This window comes from Acinonyx jubatus, chromosome B1 (genome assembly GCF_027475565.1).
Source record: "Acinonyx jubatus isolate Ajub_Pintada_27869175 chromosome B1, VMU_Ajub_asm_v1.0, whole genome shotgun sequence".
In the NCBI taxonomy this organism is placed as follows: Eukaryota; Metazoa; Chordata; class Mammalia; order Carnivora; family Felidae; genus Acinonyx; species Acinonyx jubatus.
Window position 1 is genome coordinate 157,400,569 of NC_069382.1, and position 22,464 is coordinate 157,423,032.

Below are 22,464 nucleotides of genomic sequence, written 5' to 3' on the forward strand. Positions count from 1 at the left end.
TGCTGAAGGGAGCACTCTATGTGTTTTTGCTTTATACTTTGTAGAAGGTTTCTTTAATTTTATCTCCTAACACTTCTATTGAGTTTTAATTTCTACTCTTACACATGTAATTTCCAAGAACTTTTGATTTTTCTGAATGTTCCTTAAGAAAAAAAATTTTAATGTTTACTTATTTTTGAGAGACAGAGCACAAGTGGAGGAGGGGCAGAGAGAGAGACACAGAATGAGAAGCAGGCTCTAGGTTCTCAGCCGTCAGCACAGAGCCCGACACGGGGCTCAAACCCATGTACCATGAGATCATGACCTGAGGTAAAGTCAGCCACTTAACCAGCTGAGCCACCCAGGTGCCCCTGAATGTTCCTTTTTTAAAAGAACATCTTATTCTTTTCTTTTTAAATGTAATTTAGTTTAATTTTTTGATAGAACATGTGAGCAGGGGAGGGAGGAAGAGGGAGAGAGACAGAGAGAGAGAGACAGACAGAGAGTCTTAAGCAGGCTCCATGCTCATCACAGAGCCTGAGGCAGGGCTCAATCCCATGACCCTAGGATCATGACCTGAGCCAAAATCAAGAGTTGAAGCTCAACCAACTGAGCTACCCAGGTGCCCTTTATTCTTTTTTTTTTTTTTTTTAAAGATTTCTTTTTTAAAATAGTTTACTTTGGGGGCACCTGGGTGGCTCAGTTGGTTAATTATCCGACTATAACTCAGGTCATGATCTCACAGTTCGTGAGTTTGAGCCCCATATCGGGCTTTCCACTCTCAGTGCAGAGCCCACTTCAGATCCTCTGTCCTCCCTCTCTCTCTGCCCCTCCCCCACTCATGCTCTCTCTCTTTTGCTCTCAAAAATAAATATTTAAAAAAAAATAAAAGATTTTATTTTTTAGAGAAGTTTTAGGTCTACAACAAAAATGGGAGGGAGGTACAGACATTTCCCATATAACTCCTGCCCCCACACATGCATAGCTTTTCTCGTTATCAATACTTCTCACCACAGTGATACCTTTTTTTCTTTTTCACCGAAGGCGGCCCTACATGGACACATCATAATCACCTAAAGTCCATAGGTTACCTTAGAATTCACTCTGGCTGTGGTGCATTCTGTTGGTCAGAACAAATATGTAATGACATATATCCATCATCATAATATCATATACAGTATTTTCACTGTATTTCACTGTTTTTCAGTATTTCACAGTATTTTCCCCCACACAGCGGGGGAAGGGCAGAGAGAAGGAGAGACAGAATTGCAAGCAAGCTCCACATCATCAGAACAGAACCTGATGTGGAGCTTGAACTCATGAACCGTGAGACCATGACCTGAGCTGAAATCAAGAGTCAGATGCTTAACCAACTGCACCACCCAAGCAACCCATGAGATGTGTCTTTTGCAAATATTTTTGTCACAGTCTGTGGCTTGACTTTTCTTTCTCTTGATTCTGTCTTTCACAGAGCAGAAGTTTTTAATTTTAATGAAGTCCAGCTTATCAATTATTTCTTTCATGGATTATGTCTTTGGTGATATACCTAAAAAAGCCTCTCCTTACTCAAGGTCATCTGGGTTTTCTCCGATGTTATCTTCTAGGAGTTTCACAGTTTTGTCTTTTACATTTAAGCCTATGATCAAATTTTGAATTAATTTTTGTGAAGGGTGTAAGGTCTGTATCTAGATTCCTTTTTTTTTTTTTTTTGCATGTGAATGTCCAGTTGTTCTAGCACCATTTGTTGAAGAGACTATCATTGTTCCACTGTATTATCTTTGCTTCTTTGTAAAAAATCAGTTGATTGCCTATATGGGGGTCTATTTCTGGGCTCTCTGTCTTGTTTCATCGATCTATTTATTCTTATGCCAGTACCATATTGTCTTGATTATTATAACTTTATAGTAAGTCTTGAAGTTGGATAGTATCCTATTCTTTTTTTATTGGTAAAATAACTTTCACTATCTGTCTGAGTACATTAATTATTTAAAAATTTTTAATTTACTTTTTAGAGAGAGATCAGGGGAGAGGCAGAGAGAGAGGGAGTGAGAATGCCAAACAGGCTCCACACTGTCAGCACAGAGCCTGATGTGCTGACAAACCGCGAGATCATGACCTGCGCCAAAACCAACAGTGGGACACTTAACCGACTGAGCCACCTGGGCACCCAACATTAATAATTATTTAAGGCATTATTTTGCCTACATGGTCCTACTTCTCCAAGTTGTCTCCCTTTCTTTGTTTTAGACTGATTCTTATGCTATGGGCTTTCTTTTAGATATCTGGTGATCCTTGGGCATCTGCTCATATTTGAGAGCTCTGAACTGATGGGAGCTCTGGGCTTTTGACTATGGGATTCACTGAAAGGTGACTTGTGAGGGAAATTTTGTGGTTATCTTTAGATATATTGATTTGGACTACTCATATTTGCTAACGAAATATTTTCTAATTCCCTGCTTGAAAGGTATAGCCCTGGCTCACTTCATTCCAGTGCTCATTTAAAGAAAAAAAAAAAGAGATTGGACAGGGGTGTGTGGAGTACAATATTCAGTATATGAATTTTCTATTAGTAGCTCTGGTTTCAGTACAATACTACAGTCCTCATCTGTGCTTAATGTTGCCTAGTTCAGAAACGCTGTTTTTTTTTGTTGTTGTTGTTTTTTTTGTTTTTTTTTATCTCCAGAGAGTAAACTTCTAGTATTTGGAAGGGGTGGTGGAGGAACATTGAATCTGCTGTGCAGAGTGGGAGGGAGTGATCTGAGGATCTAACCGCTTCTTTTTATTTATTTTGAGAGAGAGAGAGAGCGCGCGCACGAAGAGTGCATGCTCAAGCAGGGGAGTGGCAGAGAAAGAAGGAGAGAGAGAGAATCCCAAGCAGGCTCCCCACTGTCAACACAGAGCTGGACACAGAGCTCGAACTCATGAACCAGGAGATCATGACCTGAGCAGAAACCAAGAGTCAGACACTTAACCAACTGAGCCACCCAGGTGCCTCAGGATCTAACTCCTTCTTAAATAGACATTAGTCAGTCCTTCAGTAGCTCTATGTTTGCCCCTGCTTTCAGAGGTAGATAGTGCTACTAATTCTAGATCTTTCTAGGATTCTGTAGTGGAACTGGATTGCTTCTGAGTTTCCTCTCTGCAGGGTTACTATTTAGGTATAAGTCAACTCTGAATCAATTACCACTCATTCACTGTTCTCTACCTGCTTCTCATATCTTGTTTGCAGTGTTTTCTCTCTCATTCTTTTTATCCTGTGTGTTTTAAAACAAGCTTTTCACTCTTTTCACTACTGCTTTTATAGAAATTAGTAAAATTAGATATGTGTTGGAGCTCCTGGGTGGCTCAGTTGGTTAAGTGTCTGACTCTTGATTTTGGCTCATGTCATGATCTCATGGTTCAAGGGATTGAGCCTTGAGTCAGGCTCTGAGCTGACAGCACAGAGCCTTCTTGGAATTCTCTCTCTCTCCCTTTCTCTGCCTCACTCTCTCTCAAAATAAATAAATAAACTTAAAAAATTAGATACATGTTTGCTCAACTTGCTCTTTTCCTCCAGAATGCTAATGTATTTTCTACTTCTAATAGTTTGTCTAAGGTGGATGATAAATTGTAAAAAATAAATCTAATCTCTATTATCCAAGGCTGTGTTGTGCAGGATATAGAATTTTCTTGACTATTGAGCCTTCCTATACTTGCTGCTCACTTGTTTGGCTTATGTCACTACTATCTTGGTAGGTGAAGGCAGAAAGTGTGAAGTTCCCAAAATCTTGTTTTACAACTTTTCTTGTCTTCTCTGTTTTTTTTCCATTTCTTCCAGTTTATTGATATATAATTGACATATAGCATTGTATTAGTTTAAGGTGTATAATATAATGATTTGATACAAGTATTTATTGGAAATGATTATCGTAATAAGTTTAGTTAACATCCATCTCTTCTTCTTCTTCTTCTTCTTCTTCTTCTTCTTCTTCTTCTTCTTCTTCTTTAATTTACCCTTATTTTATTTGATCCTATTTTCTGGGAATTTTTTCTTTGGAAATATTCTATTCTTTGTTTTGCTACTCCAAAGAAATGTTGTGATTTTTTTTCATTAAAAAGGAAACTTGTATCAGTTGATTCTAGTTCTAGTTCTCCTTAGAAAAAGGATTTCTTTTTAATTAACAAAGTTAAATTTTAAACATATTTTTGACAATAGTCAATACTTGAAAAATAATTTTGGTTCTTTCAAAATTACTAATATCTGAAACCAAAAAATGTGGTGAAATGAGTGGTTATTTTTAAAGAAACAATTTAATTGTACTGCTTAGGCCATTTATTGTTTGGACAAAAGTTTGTTATGGAAAACTCAGTATATAAAGATTGAAATTTTCCAAAATAAATATTCATTAATTTAGAAAAAGTTCTCAGAGGATAGATAGCATATGTTTTCACTTATATGTGGATCTTGAGAAACTTAACAGAAGTCCATGGGGAAAGGGAAGGGGGAAAAATAGTTACAAATAGAGAGGGAGGGAGGCAAACCAGAAGAGACTCTTAAATACAGAGGACAAACTGAGGGTGGATGGGAAGGTGGGGGAAAGGGAAAATGGGTGATGGGCATTGAGGAGGGCACTTGTTGGGATGAGCACTGGGTGTTGTATGTAAGCCAAGTTGACAATAAATTGTATTTTAAAAATAAGTAAACATTTAAAAATTAATAAAAAATTCTCAATATTATTTAGATAGCAATATTCGATAATGTGTTTAAAATATGAATATTTCATATTCATGAACTTATCTGTAGCAGGCAATATAGGGCTTTAGATGGATTAAAACTCGGTTGGAATTACTATAACTTCTTTTTTTAAATTTAAATCGAAGTTAGTTAACATATAGTGTATTAATAATTTCAGGAATAGAATTAAGTGATTCATCACTTACATATAACACCCAGTGTTCATCCCAACCAGTGTCCTCCTTAATGCCCCTCACCCCTTTAGCACTTCCCCAACCCAACACCCCACCAACAACCTTCAGTTTGTTCTCTGTATTTAAGAGTCTCTTACGGTTAGTCTCCCTCTCTGTCTTTATCTTATTTTTGCTTTCCTTCCCTTATGTTCATCTGTTTTGTATCTTTTTTGTTGTTGTTAAATTTTTTATTCATTTTTGAGAGACAGAGAGAGATAGAGTGCAAGTGGGGGAGGGGCAGAGAGAGAGGGAGACACAGAATTCGAAGCAGGCTCTAGGTTCTGAGCTGTCAGCACAGAGCCCGGCATGGGGCTCAAGCCCATGAACCACAATATCATGACCTGAGCCAAAGTCGGCTGCTTAACCAACTGAGCCACCCAGGCACCCCATCTGTTTTGTATCTTAAATTCTACATATGAGTGGAATCATTTTGCTTAGCATAATACACTCTAGTTTCATCCACATTGTTGCAAATAGCATGAGTTCAATCTTGTTGATCGCTGAGTAATATTCCATTATATATACCCCATCTTCTTTACCCATTCATCAGTCGAACATCTACCACTTCACACACAGTTGTGGTATATACATTTTCATTTTTAAAAATTTATTTATTTAAATCCAAGTTAGTTCACATATGGTGTAATATTGGTTTCAGCAGAACACAGTGATTCATCACTTGCATGCAACACACAGTGCTCATCCCAACAAGTGCCCCCCTTAATGCCCATCACCCATTTAGCCCATCCCCTATCCATCTCCCCTCCAGCAACCCTCAGTTTATTTTCTGTATTATTCTCTTATGGTTTGCTGCCCTCTCTGTTTTTATCTTATTTTTGTTTCCCTTCCCCTATGTTCATCTGTTGTGTTTCTTAAATTCCACATATAAGTCAAATCATATGATATTTGTCTTTCTCTGACTTATTTTGTTTAGTAAGACACTCTAATTCTATCCATGTTGTTGCATATGGTGAGATTTCATTCTTTTTCATTGCCGAGTAGTTTTCATTGTCTTATCTAGTAAAAAGAATGCAGGAAGGAAAATGATAAGAGTCATAGCTAAAAGTGAGAGTTTGCTGTTTTACAGCTTCTGGCTTCAGCTCAGGTCATGATCTCACAGTCTGTGAGTTCAGGTCCCATGTTGTGCTCTGTGCTGACAGCTCAGAGCCTGAAGCCTGCTTCAGATTGTATGTCTCTGTCTCTCTCTGCCCCTCCCCCATTTGCACTCTGTCTGCCTCTCAAAAATAAACATTAAAAAAATTTTTTTAATGCTATATCTGTTCAAAATACTTTCATGTCTATCCTATGATGATACTACTTATGCAAGTTCAGATCGAGAAACTGAGGACTGAAAGACCAAATAACCTCCTCAAGTATATACAGCTAACGAGTATTTTGGAGGTCAGGGAAATTATAGTTTTTTCTTCCTCTCTCCACTTGATGGTGATAAGAACTCTTTTGAGAGGAGTTCAGTCTAGGGAAGACACTTTGGGGCAGAATTGTTACCATTTATAACTACTATTTAGTGAGCATCTACAAATCGCTTAGCTACATACAAATGCTTTACATGCCTTGTCTTAGTAATCTTTATAGTGATCCTCTTTCTTTACAGATAGGAAACTAAGACCCAGACAGGTTAAGAAACTTGCTGAAGTACACACAACTCATAAAGTCAGGAACTGGGATTGGAACCAGGCTCGGGTTATTTATTTATTTATTTATTTATTTTTTACTTCTTAATTTATTTTTTACTTCTTAATTTATTTTTTAATGTTTATTTGTTTTTGAGAGAGAGAGAGAGACAGACAGAGCATGCATAGGGGAGGGGCAGAGAGAGAGAGAGGGAGCTCCAACTCACCATCTATGAGAGCATGGCCTGAGCCAAAGTAGGATGCTCAGCTGACTGAGCCGCCCAGGTGCCCCTAGGGCCAGGTTCTTTACATTTGCAGCTTCCTTTTGGGCACAGGTTAATAGCATAGTCTGGTGGTGAAATAGGGGGAAATGGGCAATTACAATACTGTATGATAGGTGCTGTGGTGAGGTTACAGTGTGGTTATAAGAACCTGTGGAGGGGAAACTACCCTGGACAAAATCATCTAGTCAGAGACCTGATGGAACAGTAGAAGCCAGCCAGGGAAAAGAAGGCCAAAGACATTTCAGCCTGAGTGATTACAGATGCATTTCTGTACCTAGAAGAAATCAGAGTATTTTAACAAGAGCCATTGGGAAGGCGGTGTGGCAGGAGATGGAGAGGCAGGGAGGGTAAAAAGATGTGAGGCTAAAGAAGAAAGTGGAAGGAGTGAGGCTAACTAAAAAGAGTCTTTAAAATCTAATGAGAGTTAGGAGTTTATCCTCACGACAATGAGGAACCATTCCTGATACAGGGCTCATAAAACCCCTGTCAATTCTTAATGTTAAGAGCTTTAGAAGCATTTTTTTTCTATGGAGACGATGCTTAATAGGCTCCTACATGGCTCCTGGATGAGGGGGGGGGGTCCCCAGAAAGATGAAGCCATAATTAGAAGCTTGGAAATTTTGGGTCTGCCCACCCCCCCACCTTCTCCAGAGAAGGAGTTGATAATTGATTGTGCCTACATGAAGAAGCCTCCATAAAAATGCCAATAGCATGGGGTTTGGAGAGCTTCCAGAGAAGATGATGCACCCCGACTCCATGGGAACAGACTCTCCTGAGGTCAGCACCCTCCCAGTCCTCCCTCTATGTACTTCTTCATCTGGTTGTTTATCTGTATCCTTTATCATATCCTTTAGTAAGTTGGTAAACATAAGTAAGTTTTCCCTTGAGTTCTGTGAACTGTTCTAGCAAATAATCAAACCCAAGGAAGATGGTGGGAATCTCCAATCTGTAGCCAAATTGGACAGAAGTTGTTGGTCACCTACTACTTGCAATTGACATCTGAAGTAGGGTGGGAGCAGTCTTGAGGGTCTGAGCCCTTATCTGACACTCTGTCCACACTGACAGTGTTCAAATCAAGTGAAATTGTAGGTCTCCCAGCTAGTGTCACAGAGAATTGCTTGATGTAGAGAAAAACCTTCATAACTAAAGTGTATTTAACTTCATTTCCTATGAAACTGAAAGCAAATGGTTTGTTTTTTTGTTGTTTGTTTGTTTGTTTAAGTTGTCCCACCAAAATTATAAGCAATAACCTCTAAATCGGCCCAGGAAAAGAATTTCCAGGGCCCTTTGAGCCATCAGTACCGTTTATCCTGGAGCCAAAGTACAGACCATGGCTTTCACGACAGCTTCCCTCAAGTTCTGCTTGTGGCTTTTTATCCCCCAAGATTTCAGTGTTTTCCATGGGGGCCCAGATACGAGATTCAGACTTTCCTGATCCAGGAGGTTGACTACGGGCGGTCCCGGTCCTCTGCCCACCTGCACTGGGGAGGTGGGGTAGGGTTGGCTCCAAGCGGAGGACAGGCCGAGGGCGTGTCCTAGAGCCGGACCCTGAGCCCGGCCAGCCAGGCGGGAGCTCACGTTTCCAGAAAGAAGCACCCACGTACACAGAGCGCTTCTCAAACTTGCACCTCACGGCATCTCCCTGCCAGTCACCACCCCGGACTGGGGTGGGAGTGGGGGTCTCCCTTACTCCCGCTAAATTTATTCACAGTCACATATTATTTTAAGAACGACTGTAAATGTTACATCTACCTGTATAGCCTATCCTTAGTAATTTCCTAATAAAAATAAAAGTTCAAATTTCCCCACCTCCATGCCTGCGGCTCCTTTCCCAGCTATAGCGCCACGCTAGCGCCTCCCTCGCTATCCCCGGCTAACCCGTGGGCCTCCTATTGAGACGCCCGAAAGGGAAGAACCCAAAGGGTGGTTCAGCCCGGGGGGCGGGGCCAGAGGCGGGTCCTCCGGCACCCTCCCCGCCCCCATCTTCGGCACCGCCCCCGCGTTTCGCCACCTAGCTGGAGTGAAGCGCCTTGCGTCCCCGGGGAGGACGAGCCCCAGGCTCCTGGGTGGCCCTGGCCCAGTCCCCAGCCAGCGGGAGAGGGGAAGGCTCCCGCGGGCGGGCGTCGGGGATCCTGGCGCTCCCTTGTGGACTGACCCCGAACACGAAAAGGTAACAGCCGCCCAGGCGCCTGCTCGCCGCTGCCAGGGCTGTGTCTCCCGCGCGGCTCCCTTTGGTGTGCCGGTTCCGAAACGTAGCCGCACCGCTACCTTCCGAAAAGGTAGCCGCACCCCAGGACCTGGGGTGAAGAAGCCTTTGCAGCGAAGCCCGCCCCCTCCTCGAATTTGCTGGCATTCCTAGACGGGCAAAATCGCTACCATCTCTCGGCTGGGAACCCTATCCACTGGCCACTGATCATCCCACTCTCTTTAGTCAACTGTGATTAAGAGGTCAACTTAGTTTCCAACAGGAGATAGAAGAGGAGGAGGAGTCTAAATTTTCTGTATTTGCCTCTGGAGAATGCAAGGGTCAGAGATTTGGCTCCTGGGGCTGATTTTAACAGTGTTGCTCCAAGTATGGGGTGTATCTTTGTGGGAACTCTTGAAGAAAACTCTGGTCACTCTCCTGATTGGGGTCACACATCTTAGATGAGAGAGGGGTTTATTTTTAGTTTTGGTTTTCCTATGAAGAACTAGACGAAGAATCCATCTAATGAGGATCTGCCACAGAACCAAATCTCAGCCAACGTTTAGATAGTTCCCATCCCCACTCTGTTTTTCCAGCTACCCCCCCCCCTTTTTAAATTGAAATGTAATTAACTTAGTGTTATATTAGTTTCAGATTCACAATATAATGATTCAACAATTCTGTACATTACTCAGTGCTCATCAAGATAAGTGTATTCTTAATCCCTTTCACCTATTTCACTCATACCCCCTCCTGCCTCCCCTCTGGAAACCACTAGTTTGTTCTCTGTAATTAAGAGCCTAATTGTTTGTTTTGTCTTCTTTAACTGTTCATTTTATTTCTCAAATTACACATATGAGTGAAATCATCTGGCGTTATCTTTGTCTGACTCATTTCACTTAGCATTATACCCTCTCGGTCCATGCATGTTGTTGCAAAAGGCAAGATCTAATTTTTTATGGCTGAGTAATACTCTATTATATATATATATGTACATATATATATACATATATATATATATATATATACACACACCACATCTTTATCCATTCATCAGTGGATGAACACTTGGGTTGCTTCCATATCTTGGCTATTGTGAATAATGCTGCAATAAACTTAGGGGTGCATATAACTTTTGAAATTAGTGGTTTTTCCCATTTGGGTAAATATCCAGTAATAAGGTTACTGGATCATATGGTAATTCTATTTTTAAGGGTTTGAGGAACTTCCATACTATTTTTCTGCAATGGCTGCACCCATTTGCATTCTTACCAACAGTGCACAAGGGTTGCTTTTCCTCCACATCCTTGCTGACATTTATTATTTCTTGTGTTTTTGATTCTACCCATTTGACAGGTGTAAGGTGATAATGCAGTGTGGTTTTGATTTTCATTTCCCTGATGATGTTGAGCGTCTTTTTATGTGTCTGTTGGTCATCTGTACATCTTATTTAGAAAAATGTCTGTTCAGGTCCTTTGCTCATTTTTAAAATCAGATTTGGGGGGATGTTGAGTTGTATAAGTTCTTTATATATTTTTGCAAATAACCATTCAGTAGGTTGCCTTTTTGTTTTGTTGATGGTTTCCTTTGCTATGTGAAGACTTTTTATTTTGGTGTATTTCCAATAGTTCATTTTTGCTGTTTCCCTTGCCTGAGGAGATAGGTCTAGAAAAATATTTCTATGGCCTACATCAAACAAATGTCTGCCTATATCTTTTTCTAGGAGTTTTATGGATTCAGGTCTCACATTTAGGTCTTTAACCCATTTTGAGTTCATCTTTGTGTATATGTAAGAAAGTGGTTCAGTTTCATTCCTTTGCATATAGCTGTCCACTTATCCCATCACCATTTGTTGAACAGACTGTTTTTTCCTATTGTATATTCCTGCCTCCTTTGTCATGGATTAATAGATCATATATGTGTGGGTTTATTTCTGGGCTGTCTATTGTGCTCCATTGTTCTCTGTTTATTTTTGTGCCAATACCATACTGTTTTGATTACTATAGCTTTGTAGTGTATTTTGAAATCTAGGATTGTGATACCTTCAGCTTTGTTCTTTCTCAGAATTGCTTTGGCTATTTAGGTCTTTTGGGATTTCATACAAATTTTAGTATTGTTTGTTCTAGCTCTGTGAAAAATGCTGTTGATGTTTTGATAGGGGTTTCATTAAATCTGTAGATTGCTTTGAGTAGTAGCGATGTTTTAACAGTATTTGTTCTCTCAATCCATGAGCATGGAATATTTTTCCATTTGTTTCTATCCTCTTCAATTTCTTTCATCAATATTTTATAATTTTTGGAATATAGGTCTTTTACCTCATTAGCTAAGTTTATTCCTAGATATTTGGTTCTTTTTGGGGAAATTGTTAAGGGGATTATTTTCTTAGTTTCTTTTTCTCCCACTTTCTGCTATATTACTGTATAGAAATGCAACAGATTTTGGCTTATTTGTTTTGTGTCCTGTAACTTTACTGAATTTATCAGTTCTAGTCGTTTTTTGGTGGAGTCTTTAGGATTTTCTATATATATAGCATCATATTGTCTGCAAATAGTGACACTTTTACCTACTTCTTATCAACTTGGATACCATTTATTTCTTCTTGTCTGATTGCTACAGCTAGGATTTCCAGTATTGTGTTGAATAAAAGTGGTTAAAGTAGACACCCTAGTCTTTTTCTTGATTTTAGAAGAAAAGCCGTTTTTCATACCCATCCCTACTCTTTAAAGAGAAACACAGAAAAGTTACCCTTACTTGATTATGAACTCAGAGAAAATGTCAGATAAAATTGATATGTGTATCCATCTAGAGGTGAAATCTTTAGATTGCTCTTAACTAATGTTTGAGGAAAAATCTTACTCCTGGGCACATGGATGGCACTTGGGCAATGAGGCACTTGGTGTGGGTAATTCTGAGGACACAACAACAGCAACAACAGTAACATAACATTTATTGAGCATTTACTATTTGCTATGTGTGATTCTAAGTGAATTACATATACTGTGTAACATAAAATGTTATTCTGAGTGCTTTCACCCATTATTACTTAGTTTTGAAAAGCATGTGAAATAGCTGCTATCATTAGTTCCACTTCATGGAAGAGGAAACTGAAGCAGAATATTTCAGGTGAGTAGGTGCCCCCATTCTTCAGCTGCTATGAATATAGGCTGCCAACAGCTCACAGCTGCACCTTCTTTCAAGAATTGCCTGATGGGATGCCTGGGTGGCTCAGTCAGTTGGGCGTCCCACTTCAGCTCAGGTCATGATCTCACAGTTTGTGGCTTCTAGCCCCACGTCAGGCTCTGTGCTGACAGCTCAAGGCCTGGAGCCTGCTTCAGATTCTGTGTCTCCTTCTTTCTCTGCCCCTCCCCACACTGTGCGCGTGTGCTCTCTCTCTGTCTCTCTGTCTCTCAGAAATAAATAAATGTAAAAAAAAAAAAAAAAAAAGAATTGCCTGTTAAGGAAAGTTGCTCTGCCAAGAATGCCCAGGAGGTTACATCCCAAGACTCTCAAATGTGGTCTGTAGCTAAGGGATGACTGGTACTGGGGTACCTCCTGCCTTAAGGAGAAATCCCCCCCTGCCATGTATTCCTGGTTTGCAGCTCCCTGTGGATCAGGCTGGGGTGGACTGCAGTGAGACCCACATCTTTGCCTTGCTTTTTCCGTTTCCCTTTGCTGCTTATCCCAATTATAGTTTTATTTTGGGCACACTGAGTTGGGGGTACTAGTAAGCATTCCTGTGGACGATAACAGTGGGCTTTTGGAAGTGCAGCTCTAGGGTAGCAAGACAGAGCATTTTCCAACTTCATTTGTCACAGCAACATATAATTGTCTTCACAGTAAGTTACGCATTTCACCTGGTTTTTTGAGTCCATACCTTAGAGTTCTTCCCCAGATCCTAACTTGCACATGAGCCTGTATTTGTTCTACTCCAGTCAATTTATTTCCCTATTAGATTGTTTTCTTACACATTTACTCTATCAGGTAAGTACTTACATATATTTTTCTACATACTTGTATTGTCTCCTCTATCAGGAGACAACTTTGAAGAAAGTTGAACAGAAGAATGGGCACTATTTTACTTAAACAGAGAATCAATCAGCTAATGAACTACTATTCGGCATGAGCAATCATTCATTCTAAAATATAGTTTGGTTAGTGTTTTTTATCTGCACCTTAATAGCTTTGTGGTTTTAAGAATAGCAAAATCTGTAATATATTAATTTTTTTCTAATATAATAGTAATGGATAGTAATCTCTCCTTTGGAAATGTGTGTGTTTTTTGTCTTTTGTTTTTAAGGTGGTAACACTCAGTGTTTCAAGGATATGGGGAAATGGACACTTTCCCATTGTTGGTGGGAATGTAAATTTCTCCAGGGATTATGGAGGGCAATTTGACAATGTATATTCAAATTCAGAATGTGCAGAGCTTTGTTTTTGCAACTCTACTTTTAGAAATTTACCCCTTAAGAGTAATTGGATAAGTGCAAACATTTGTATGTGCAGGAATGTTGATCCTATTGCAGTTTATAATTTTTAAAGGAAAGGACTTCTATTTCAACAACTATTTATTGGGTGCCTGTGTCTGCTGGGCATTGTAGTAAGTACAGGGCTTTAACAATCAGCTATAGTTGTTCCCTGCCTTCGTGTAGCTTATGGTAAAGGAAAGAAGACAGCCAATTAAACATTCATTAGCATTAGCACTGCAGTTCTAGTGGTGTAGACTGTGGTTGAAATGCCTATAAAGGGAGCTGAACCCAGACTTGGTGAGGCAGTGAATAAACAGAATTTCAATAGATTTTCAGTTTTAAATGTAAATGTATCACTGATATAATCAGAAAAAAATGTTGCTTTTTAAAATTTTGGAATAAAATAAAATAATACACGTTAAGTGTAAGAAATTTGGCAGTTATAGAAAGATTATAAAGAAGAAAATAAAAATGACTAAAAATTCCATTCCTAAGATGATCAGTTGTAACAATTTGGTATATTTCCCTCCATTCTTTATATGCATATGAATGTACTGGCTGTTTTCACAATGACACCTGTTTTGTAGATCTGTTTGAAATTTTAATATAGTTAATATTAAAATAATTTGAGCTTACTATCTATATATATTCTATCACAGAGTAAAATTGAATTCTGAAAATTACAGTTTATTATGCTTCATCGAGCTAAATTCCTATATGTATTTAGAGAATATATTGACATCAAATAAAGCAATTCACTTTGTGTTTTTTAAAAAATTTGGCTCAATTAAATTGTTATATATTAATCATATCAATAATAATATTCTTCTGGTTGCTGGCATTCACATAAGATTATAGGGTTAAACCAATTAAAAGTTCCTTTTTCATGAACTTATATGAGTAAATTATTCAATTCCATTAGAACAGTGCCAGCCAAGATGGGAGTGTTAATTTGCTTCCCAATGTAGGCAGGAGGTATAGTGGAGCAAAGTTCCTTGACTTAAAGATTATGTATTGCATTATCTCTGCCATATTGCTTTGGTAGACTATGGTGCTGTTGTCACTGATTCCTTTTTTTAAAATAGCTGCCAAAAACCAGAAGAATTAAGTCAGCAAATTTTGTATGTCAGTCATAGTTATGTTAAATAACCAGGAGAGTTTCTTCCTTACATAGGAAGCCTGAAAATGTAAACTGCTTTCATGAGTTAATACATGCAAAGTGCTTGCAATATTGCCTGAAACATACTAAAGGCTCAATAAATTACTATTATTATTATTACTACTATTAATAAGAGCAAACAAGTTATCAGAATAAGTCTAGGGGTATCTTAGATCTATGTTGAGATTCTCGTCATCAGGTATGGGATGTGAAGAGTAAATTGTTATCAAGATATTGGATGGAGGTCATACTTTTTTGTGTTGAGGCCTAAGACCTAGAATAAAATTTTAAAGAAACATATTCTATGGGATATTCTATTGGGATAAATAAACATATTCTATTGGGATAAATAAACTCAACCAAACTGAGTTGTATTTCACTTTCTAGCATAACTCTTAGTCTATAACACTATTTTGAAATTGAATTCCCTAGATGAAAAGGACTGTTGATGCTCTTGTATAGGTCCATGGAGTCTTTTTGGTGAATGTGATCTCTATTTAATTGAGTTGACATGAGATTGAACTACATTCATGGGGTGACTCATAGCCATAAATCAAGAAATGGCTTGTCATCATGCAAGAAATTCTCAATTTGCTGTAATGGTTTTATTATCTTGGTTGTAATCAAACTTGCCTATCTATAACATGACCACTGAATTCCATACTTTGTACTTCAATTCTTCTAAGTAAATCTGTTTCTTAAAGTTATTTCAATGGAGTTTATCTGTAAACTCTGTAAAGTTAAAAGTCAGGATCACATAAACATAACATGTTCCCTATGCTATAAATCTAGTCCAAATTTTTAGAAGAAATTGTGTGTGTGGGGACAGGTAGAATGTATTCCATGTAAATACACTTTGTTTTACAGAGCAAAGATTTTGAAAAGCTGAAAACACTAAGCACTTAGGTTCATTTAACCTAAGCAAAGAATCCAAGAAAATCTCAGAGAGGTAAAGAAATTAAAAAAGATTTTTTTCCTGATATACGATTATTCCAATATATGAAATATATCATTCCAATATATTATCCGTTATGCTTTTCTATCATTTTAAACAAATATAGGTTAACACCATAAAACATAAAGCTAAATTATTTTTCCTGTATTTCTACTCTCCTAATCCTTGTCTTAATTTTAGGGTTTTAGAAAACAAAATGGGATTAAATAAAGAGGGTTGGAGTATATACATTTTCATTTGGTTTGGTGAAGCTATTCTCTTCTTTCATTTATTTCATTGATTGATTAAAGAAATATTTATGATTGGGGTGCTACTATATACTACATTTGAGCTATATATTTGAGATAATTGATTTTGAATGTAAATCAATTCATTTAAGCCTATTAAAATGTTGTCTGTAATTTTAATTTACTAATCTTTAAACAAACTTCAGTGATCTGTTATATAGATATGGATTTCTGCCTCTAAGAGATTAGGTGAACCTTCTCTGCTTCTATTAAAATTTTAATAATCTCAGGTAAATTGGATTTACATTTGTCATTTTTTAGCCTTTAAAGGATGTTTTGTAAACCAGCTATAAAGTTAAAAGAGGTATTGATTTTTAAACATTTTAAGATACGAAGCATTCCAGAGTATCCTAAAAAATAAAGTGCCATATTGCCAGTATTCATCATTTTTGGCATCAGACAATTCTAAAAGTCAGTATTTTCCGTGCTTGTCAAATTGTCTTGAATCTACCTTATGCCATTTTAGCCTAGGAGGACCTAACCCTGGTAAATATTACAGCCATGTAAATCCTTGTTACTAAGAGCTGATATTCTTGTGTAAGTACACATAGTCCTCAACTGTGAATTTATAACTTGGAAAAAGTAGCATAAACAAACATGATGGAAGTTAAATTTATCTTTCTCATGGAACCTATTTTAAGTAGAGAATTATGTTCCTGAAGGTATAAAAATAGACACCATATTTACTCAACTCTTTATGAATCATGTATACTATGAAGTATATAGTTTTTTGAGGATGCATACAGCAATCAAGATAGCATTAAATTACCAAGCACTTGTAAGGTACTGGCAGAGATCACCAGAAAAGGTTTTCCAGGGTAGGAAGAAGTGCTGGGCAGATAGAGGCTGAGGATTCTGATGGCAGAGTGGCTTTTAGGGTCAAGAGCTGAGTGCAGAGTATTTTATGCAGTAAGTAACACACTGGCTTTTAGTCATTGCTGCCCCATTGAACCCCCTGTTTTCAAAGGTCTTCGCCTACTAACAAAAGTCATTTATTAATAGTTAATTTATCTCTCTGCTTTTCCAAATCAAAAATATAGCTTACTATCAGTCAGCACTTTTGTTCATGCCAAGTTGCCATGATTCCAGCTAAAGCAAATAAAAGTTATGTTATTCTGGGGTTGCCTGGGTGGCTCAGTTGGTTAAGGATCCAACTCTTGATCTTAGCTCTGGTCTCAATCTCAGGGTTGTGAGTTCAAGCCCTGTGCTGGGCTCCATGCTGGGTGTGGAGCCTACTTAAAAAAAAAAAAAAAAGTTAGAAGTTATATTATTCTGGGCAGCTTTATAACAGGTAAATTAATGATCTCATTAAGTTTTTGGAAATATTCGAAGTTCAAAAATCCCTGCCCACCCAGAGACCCCTTTTAATTCTTTAAGTAGCTCTAGAAGTGACGCATTGGAAATCCCCATTCTGGATGTTGTCAAAAACAGACTGGTAGGGATGAACAGTTTGTACGTAATCAGATAGGAGTAACTCGGAATAAAAGGACTGTAAACCAGAGAATTTCCTCTGCATTGTCATAAAGGTAGATATGTAAATGAATGTTATGTGCATTTTAGGTAAGAAGAAAGCACTGAGGTGAACATAACTACATTCCTTACGCTTTAACCACCTTTCTACAAAGTGCCAATTACCAATTTCCATTTGCTTCATCTCACCTCAGCCACCCACCCACCAGTGCTAATCTCTAGCCGTGATGCAGTGACTAGAAGAAAGGGATTCATTCTCCTTATGTACTCTGTATCTGCAGCCAGGTGTGTTGAAAAAGGACCACCTCACAGAGCAACAGTCAAACAACTACCTCAGCCACACTCCTGGGAGATTTTAGTTTGGAGAACTTGCACATTCAAATGCACCGGTGATTAGTAATAATTGGTTACTACTGATATGTTTTTTATGTTTGGTTTGAGTCCTCTGAGATTGAGACCCACTAATTCCAAGTTACTGAGTGTAAGCCCTGTGTTTAGCTAAGGCTAAAAAATTTGTAAACTTTTTTTCTATAATTTTAGATTTACAGAAGAGCTTTGAAGATAGTACTGATAGCTCCTGTATACTTTCTACCCAGCTTCCCCTAATGTTAATATCTCATGTAGTCATGGTACAATGATCAAAACTAATAAATTAAGATTGGTTCAACAAATGCGATTCACTACAGACTATGTAGATTTCCCTGGTATTCTTTCTCTTCCACGATTCAGGTCAGGATACCACACTGTCTTTAGTTGTCATGTCATGTCTCCTTTGTCTCCTGCAATCTGTGACAGTTCCTTTAATTACCTTGACACTTTTGAAGAGTACAGGTTAGATGTTCTTCAGGTTGGGTTTGCCTTTTTACCACATGATTAGACTGAGGTTGTGGACTTGAGGTACACGATATCTGTCTTAGTAATGGTGATCTTACCCCTGATCGCTTGGCTTAGGTGGTGTGTTCCAGGTCTCTCCACGGTAAAGTCACAATTTTCCTCTTTCCATATTCTGTGCTGTGGGAAATAAGTTACTAAGTCTATCTAAACCACTGGAATTATAAAGTCCAGTTGAGGGGATCTGTCTCCTGGAAGGAGTATTTAAGACATTGTAGACATATGTTAAAAGCACCAGAGTTATTAATATTTGATGAGAGATACTATGAGGCAGTGTGGGGTATCTTTAAAGTTTCACTCACTAATATTAGTTCATCAGTGGATGTTGCCTGCAGCAATTGTTACTTTGGTACTGTAAAAACAAATAACAGAAACCTCATTCAAGATGGAGTCCAGAAATCCTGAAGGGGAAGCTCTCACACACTATCACTCAGACCCTCAACAGGAGAAAACTTACTTTACATATCCCAGGAGGAGGAAGGAGAATTTCTCCTTGTCCAGAAACAGCCCAGCCATTGAGAAACTGCCACACTATGCCAATGAGAAGCCGTGAATTCATCTGTGAAATAGCCACTTTCCAACTTCTTCCTTTTCACCATAAAAACAAACCCCTCTCTTCTATTCTCTGGATTTGCCTGTGGTTCTCCAAAGTTTGCTTGTCCTGTATTGCAGTTCTCTATTTTTGAGTAAACTCATTTTGCTGGTAAAATGGCTGGCTTTTTAAAAAAATTTTTTAAAATGTTTATTTATTTTTGAGAGAGCTAGAGTGATAGTGAACAGGGGAGGGGCAAAGAAACACAGAATCTGAAGCAGGCTCCAGGCTCTGAGCTGTCAGCACAGAGCCCCAATGCTGGGCTCAAACTCACAAACCTCGAGATCATAACCTGAGCCAAAGCCCAACACTTAACCAACCGAGCCACCCAGGTGCCACTGGTTTGTTTTGTTTTGTTTTGTTTAAGTCAGCAGTACTCTGCTGATGGCTTTCCATTTTCCTCATTCTTCCTGTAATGATAGTTCTTCTATAGAAAGAATTGCCTTTTTTTTTCATTTATTCATTCATTCGTGTATTTATATCAGTGCGAACTCATGGATATTTATTGACTTATGGATATTTATTTTATTCTTTGGCTTGTAATTAGTTACTATCCGTGTTTATTGTATTGTTCAAATTATCCCAGCTCTGGCCATCAGGAGCTCTTAAGAGTTGTTTCCTGTGTTCTTTCCACAAACCCATATCTTTTTTCTTTTCTTTTTTTTCTTTTTAAGTGCTAACTTACTTTCTGGCACTGTAAGATGCTCCTTCTGGCTTATCTTGTATTTTCTGTACCCTAGCCTAAGAATCAGTAATTTTTTAAGAATCATGGATTCTTAATGGAAAATGTAAATGTAAATATTTATTACATATAAAATGTATAAGTCTTTATTACATTTTGAGTTGATGATTGTGTATGGTGTAAGATAAAGGTCCAATTTCATTCTTTTACGTATGGATATCCAATTTTCCCAGCACTATTTGTTGAAGAGACTATTCTTTCCTCCTTATATATTCTTAGTGCCCTTGCTGAGGATCAGTTGATCATATATGCATGGATTTATTTCTGGGCTTTCTATTCTGTTCCACTGGTCTGTATGTCTGTCTCTATGCCAGTACCATACGATTTTAATTTCTGTAACTTTGTAATATATTTGTAAACCAGGCAGTGTGATGCCTCCAGCTCTGTTTTTCTTTGTCAAGATTGTTTTAGCTATAGAGGATCCTTTGTGGTTCCATATTTTAAGGTTGGCTTTTTGTTTTGTTTTGTTTTAATATCTGTAAAGAATGCCTTTGGGATTTTGATAGGGATTGCACTGAATCTGTGGATCGTTTTGGGTAGTGTGGACATTTTAACAATATTAAATCTTCCAATCCATGAACATGAGATGTCTTTTCATTTGTATATATCTTCTTTAATTTCTTTCATTAATGTTTTGTAGTTTTCAGTGTACAGATATTTCACTTCCTTGCTTAAATGTATTTCTAAGTATTTAATTCTTTTTGATGCTATTGTGAATGGGATATATTCCATCATGACATTGATCTTGGCAATTATTTCAGGTATAGGACCCCAAAAGCACAGGCAACAAAAGCAAAAATAGACAGGACTACATCAAACTAAAGGGCTTTTGTGTATCAAAGGAAACAATCAACAAAATAAAAAAGACAATCTATGAAATGGAAGAAAATATTTGCAAATCATTTATCTGGTAAGGGATTAGTATCTAACGTACAGAAGAAACTGTTACAATTCAATAGCAAAAAACCCAAATAACCCAATTGAAAACTGGGCAAAGGAACTAAACAGACATTTCTCCAAAAGCATACAAATGGCCACCAGATATATGAGAAGATGCTTAAGCTCAGTAATTATCAGGGAAATGCAAATCAAAAGCACAATAAAATATCACTTCATACCTGTTAGAATGACTATTATCATAAAATCAAAAGACCATGAGTGTTGCTGGGGATGTGGAGAAATTAGAACTCTTGTACACTGTTCATGAAACTGTAAAATGGTACCACTGCTGTGGGAAACAGTATAAAGTCTTCTCAAAAAAATTCAAAATAGGGGCGCCTGGGTGGCTCAGTTGGCTGGGCGTCTAACTTCGGCTCAGGTCATGATCTCGCAGTCTGTGAGTTCGAGCCCCGCGTCGGGCTCTGTGCTGACAGCTCAGAGCCTGGAGCCTGTTTCAGATTCTGTGTCTCCCTCTCTCTCTGCCCCTCCCCTGTTCATGCTCTGTCTCTCTCTGTCTCAAAAATAAATAAACGTTAAAAAAAATTAAAAAAAAATTCTAAATAGAACTACCATGTGATCCAACAATTCCACTTATGGTATTTATCTAAAAGAATTGAAATTAGGATCTTCAAGAGATGTTTGCACTCCCATGTCCATTGCAGCACTATTTACAATCATTGAGGTGGGGAATAACCTAAATGTCTATGAACAGACGAATGGATAAAGCAAATGTGGCCTATCTGTACAATGTAATATTATTTAGCCTTCAAAAAGAATGAAGTTCTGATACCTGTGACAATATGGATAAAACTTGAGGATATTATGCTAAATGAAATAAGCCCATCACAGAACAATAAATATCATCTTTCCACTTATATGAAGGATCCTAAAATAGTCAAACTCATAGGAGCAGAGAATATAGTGGTTGTTGTCAGGGCCTACAGGAAAGAGAGGATGGGGGATTGTTACTTAATGGTCACAGAGTTGCTATATGGGATGATGGAAAATATTTGGAAACAGAGTGAATGATCGTTGCACAATGATATGAATGTAATTAATGCCACTGAATTGTACACTTAAAAATGGTTAAAATGGCATTAAAAAGATATGCTCATGACATGTAGCCATTGTTACTTAAGTGTTTAAGCACCTTAACATTTCAAATCATTTAATCTAGTAGCCATTATAGAAAACTGTTACCTAGCAGGTCAGAAAATGAGAGCTTTTAGTTAGTTAGGCCTTCTTATAAATAATAAAGTCTGTACATCATAAATATTTCACAGAATTAAAATAAATTATCAATGCAAAAAACTATGCTTGTTTAGTAATTAAATGGAGTTTTAATTCTTTAGTAATGAAAAGGAAAACTTGAGGATAGTCCTTATAAATATTTTTCAACAGGTGAGTTGATAAACTGATACATCTATGCAATGAAATACAGCTGGACAATTAAAAGAAACTGTTGATTCACATGAGACAGGGAGATCTTTAAATGCATTTTGCTAAGTCGGACACAAAAAGCAATGTATTGTATGATTCTACTTACATGATAGTGTGGAAGGCACAACCAAAGGAAAGAAAACAAATGATTTTCAGTGGTTGCCAGAATTGGTAGCTGGAGAATGGATCACCTGGAAGTGGAATTTCTGGGTCATATGATCATTCTATAGCTTTTTGAGTAACTACCAAGCTGTTTTCCAAAGCAGCTGTACCATTTTATACCCCCACTAGCAATGCCCAAGGGTTCCAATTGTTCTAATTTTTCACATACTTACCAACACTTGTTGTTTTTCCCTTTTCTCTTTTTTAAATTAGAGCCATCCTGGTAGGTGTGATGTGGTAACTTATTGTGGTTTTAATTTGCATTTCCAAAGTGACTAAGAATATTAAGCATCTTTTCAAGTATTTATTGGTCATTTGTTTACACTCTTTGGAGA

At 37.8% G+C, this 22,464-nt stretch overlaps 1 long non-coding RNA gene across 2 annotated transcripts in view; it reads left to right on the forward strand.

Moving 5' to 3' along the window:
• Positions 1–8,078: 8,078 nt before the first annotated feature.
• LOC113604742 (uncharacterized) overlaps positions 8,079–22,464 on the forward strand; it is a 134,395-nt gene continuing 120,009 nt past the window's right edge. For both annotated transcript variants that reach the window (XR_008296315.1, XR_003426840.2), the window contains exon 1: positions 8,079–9,011. This is a non-coding gene — a long non-coding RNA (uncharacterized LOC113604742). The remainder of the gene's footprint in view (positions 9,012–22,464) is intronic.